The sequence below is a fragment of the Oratosquilla oratoria genome, chromosome 10 (assembly GCF_046742065.1).
Source record: "Oratosquilla oratoria isolate Oo_2021 chromosome 10, ASM4674206v1, whole genome shotgun sequence".
NCBI lineage: Eukaryota > Metazoa > Arthropoda > Malacostraca > Stomatopoda > Squillidae > Oratosquilla > Oratosquilla oratoria.
The window spans coordinates 74,247,950-74,252,783 of record NC_134786.1 but is presented as its reverse complement, the minus strand read 5'-3'; positions in this window follow the sequence as shown (position 1 = coordinate 74,252,783).

Genomic DNA, 4,834 nt, shown 5'->3' with positions numbered 1-4,834 from the left:
TATAGACCTCCTAACCTCAGCATTGAGCAGACTGATCCCCTGATTTATGAAATTCACAGAGCGTCCCAATACAAAAACGTTGCGATCATGGGAGATTTTAATTGTAGAAACATTGATTAGGAAACTTTAATAGTAGATCAGGAAACCAAGAAATTCCTAGATGTGGTGCAGGATAATTTTCTAAAACAAGTGATTACCGATCCTACGAGGGGACAAAATACTCTGGACTTACTTTTAACTAATAATGAGCACCAAATGAGCAGCGTAATAGTGGGAGATAGTCTAGGCTCTAGCGATCATCAACAAATAAGATTTAATATTATTTGGGAAGAATGAAAAAGTACGAATAACGTCCAAGTACCAGACCTCAGGAGATCAAACTTTGACAATATAAAAACCTATTTGAAATTAAATATGAAATGTTACACGAACTTTACGGACGCTTCGAACATTGTCGACGGGGTCAGATCTTGGTACTTGACCAGGGATCGGGTCACGGAGGGTAATATGCATACCTTGGGTCAGGTCACTTGGGGGCGGGGGCTCAACAGACAGGTCAGCAATCTAACTGATCTAATTATTAATGCACAAAATACGGTTATCCCCATGAAGTCAATACGGAAAAATTGTAATACTCCCAAATGGATGACGGACAGATTGAAACATGAGATCGGAATGAAAAGAGGACTTTACGTGAAAAAAAAACGGGAATCACACCTTAGATCACGATATAACGAAATGACAAAACTAGTTAAAAGGAATACACGTACAGCGAAACGTAATTATGAAATTAAGGTTGCCAGTCAAGCAAGAACCAACCCAAAGGGTTTCTTTAATCTCCATAAAAAAAGAAAGAAAGATTAGGACCAATTAAAAACGATGAAAATGTCATGATAGAATCGGAGGGAAAAATGAGTGAGGAGTTTAACAATTATTTTCCATCGGTGTCTACTAATGAGAGGTTAGATAAAGTACCTGACTGCAATCCGATTTTCAGATGGGATGAAGAAAGTAGTCTATCTAATATCAGCATTAGTAAAGAAGAAGTAGTCAAGCAGATTGAAAGACTTAAAGCTACAAAATCCCCGGGTCCAGACAAAAAATTTCCAAGAATGCTTAAGGAGTGTAAATTTGAAATCTGCGACCAGTTACCTGAAATATTTAATAAATCGGTAGACACTGGTTTTGTGCCTACTGCTTGGAGGCAAGCAAACGTTGTTCTTGTTTGTAAGAAGAGAGATAGATCGTCTATATGCAACTACAGGCCAATCAGTTTGATATCGGTTATAGGAAAAATGCTTGAATCAGTAATAGTAAATAGACTCAGAGAACACATCGAAAGACATAATTTAATTCGTGATTCACAGCATGGTTTCTCCAAGGGTAAGTCATGTGTGACTAATCTTTTATCCTTTTACACTAAAGTATATAAGGCGTAAGATAACAATGATAATTACGATGTTATTTTTACCTTGACTTTAGTAAAGCGTTCGACAAGGTGCCAAACCAGAGACTACTAAATAAAATCAAAGCCCATGGCATAGGAGGAAAAGTGTTAGAATGGATTAGAGCCTGGATTAGTAACAGAAAACATCAGGTCACCATAAATGGAATAAAATCTAGGTGGGGCAATGTTACTAGCGGGGTCCCCCAGGGCTCGGTTTTGGGTCCCTTGTTGTTCATTATGTACATAAACGACTTAGACGATGGGATGAATAGTGATGTTAGTAAGTATGCGGACGACACTAAAATAGGATACCTAATTAGGTCAGGAGACGACGCAGAGATTCTGCAGGATGATCTTAATAAATTGTTCACGTGGTCGGTGAAACGGCAAGTGAACTTCAATATCTCGAAGTGTAGCGTGTTAAACGTAGGGCTACACAACCCCGAAATTAGATACAATTTAGATAGTACGCTTTTAGAGAAAACTGAGTGCGAGAGAGGGAGTTCTAGTGAGTCCGGACCTTAAAACCAGGAAACAGTGCATTAGCGTCAGTAATAAAGCTAACAGAGTACTGGGTTTCATTGGTCGGATGGTGACCAATAGAAGTGCAGAGGTAATCATTAAACTCTATTTAGCGATAGTTAGACCCATCCTTGACTATGCGGTACAGTTTTGGTCTCCGTCCTACAGAATGGACACCAATTCACTAGAATCAGTACAGAGAAGAATGACCAAAATGATACATGGACTCAGAAATTTGGCTTACGAAGAGAGGCTTAGGCACCTTAACTTACACTCTCTGGAAAGACGCAGTCCAGGGTGATCTAATAGAGGTGTTCAAGTGGATCAAAGGCTTTAACAAGGGTGATGTAAATAAGGTCATCATATTAAAACAACAGAGCAGGACTGGCAGTAATGGATATAAACTGGACAAATTTAGATTTAAAAAGGAAATAGGCAAGAACTGGTTTACTAATAGGGTGGTCGATGAATGGAATAAACTTAGTAACCATATAGTAAGCACTGATTAGACAACTTTATGGATGGGGATGACAGGTGGTCATGGATATGGAGCTGCCTAGTGTAGGACTTATGGTCTCTTGCAATCTCCTTCATTCTTATGTTCTTATGGGAGGCAAAATTAAACAAAAGACCTATAGATCAGATGTAGGAAATATTTCAAAATACGCTCACTAAGATGATTCAAACTTACATTCCTTTTAAGGACAGACGTCCCCCAAATCAGTCTCGCCTAAAGTGGATCGACAAAGAAACTGAAAAAAGTATTGCTAAACAGAGACAGGCTTATAAGAAATACAAGTGCTCGGGTGTATCTAATGACTATGAAAGTTATGTATCAATACAGAGATATTTAAAAAAGACAATAAGAAAAAGAAAACGACAATACGAAATGAACATCGCTGATAAATCCAAAGAGAATCCCAAAGAATTCTACAGTTACATTAGAGATAAAAAGGTTATTAGGAATCACATTGGTCCACTATTATCTGCTGCCGGTCAACTTGAATATTCAAATGAAGGAATGTGTAATATCTTAAACAATTATCTTAGCTCGGTATTCGTAGACGAAACACCTCAAAGTGAACTCCAAACTTAAACCTGTGAAAAGTCTAGGGTAAACTTACTCACTACGGTAAATATAACAAAAGAAAAAAATAAAAGGTGTTTAGATAAACTCAAAGTTAATAAAACACCAGGGCCTGACGGTTGGCATCCAAGAATCTTAAAGGAAATTAAAAATGAGATTGTTGTTTCATTAGAAATTATTTTCAAGAAATCCATCATATCCGGAGATGTCCCAAGAGAATGGAAGCTAGCTAACGTTACTCCCATATTCAAAAAAGGTGAAAAAATAAACCAAATAACTATAGACCTATAAGTTTGATTTCAATCGTAGGAAAAATAATGGAAACTATCATCAGAGATGCTATCGAACATCATTTAGAAAGTAACCGTTTGATAAATGATAGCCAGCATGGTTTCAGACGGAAACGTTCTTGCGTGACTAACTTACTCGAATTCTACAACACAGTTATCTCGGACTATGACAAAAGAAACAATATAGATTTAATATATCTAGACTTTGCAAAAGCTTTTGATACCGTCCCACACGAAAGACTACTTACTAAATTAGCTTACACGGAATAAGGGGTAGCCTATTAAGTTGGACTAGTAATTGGTTGAATGGTCGAAAACAGAGAGTTGTTTTCAATGGAAAAACTTCTAGATGGAAAAATGTTACAAGTGGAGTTCCTCAGGGTTCCGTTCTTGGGCCACTTCTATTCATATCATATATAAATGATATAGACCATGGACTAAAATCTACTGCTTCCAAATTTGCTGATGATACAAAACTGTGCGGAATGGCAAATTATCACTTAAACCAATTAGATATTCAAGAAGATTTAGATGAATTACAGCAATGGTCTGAAAAGTGGCTAATGAAATTTAACACGAGTAAATGCAAGGTAATGCAGACAGGTATAAACAAGAGTAAGTACGACTACAAGTTATTTGGAAATTCGTTAACAAAAGTGGATAGTGAAAAAGATCTCTGCGTAATTATCAGAAACGACCTCAAATCATCCAAGCAGTGTATTTCAGCCTCTGAGAAAGCAAATAAGATTCTAGGACTGATTGTGCGATCTTTTGACTTCAAAAGTCCATCACTCATTTACAAGCTATATGAATCGTTCGTTCGTTCACATTTGGAATTTGCTGTTTCCGTATGGTCTCCGAAATTCATTAAAGACATTGACAGACTGGAAAAAGTACAACGGCGAGCCACAAAACTGATTCCAAATATCAAAAATAAATCATACGAAAATCGACTAAAACATATGAATCTGTTTTCCCTAAAAAAGCGTAGACTCAGAGGTGACTTGATACAGGTCTTTAAAATTCTAAAGGGAATTGACATCAAAAGTGACAAAATTTTCACATTGAATGAGAATCAGACAAGAAATAATGGTCTCAAACTATCCGGAAATAGATTCAATTTGGAAGTAGGTAGAAACAACTTTGCCAACCGTGTAGTTAATGAATGGAATAAACTTCCTGCACAGGTAGTGCAATGTAGTTCACTTCGAAGCTTTAAGATTCATTTAGATAAACACCTAAGCAAGATGTTGTAATGATTATAATTTATTTTATATTATTTTGGTTTGTTTTATCATTTGTCTGTTTGATTTTCATTTATTATTAGTTATGTTTCAATTTACTATTATTTACTGTTTACCTGTTTGTTTGTTATTCAACTATACCTATGCATTTACTTATGTATTTTGTTTGTTGCATACATTATTATAGTCTTTTTTCTATTATTTTTTTTTGCATCCGACCTAGATATGGACCAAAAGGTCTCCT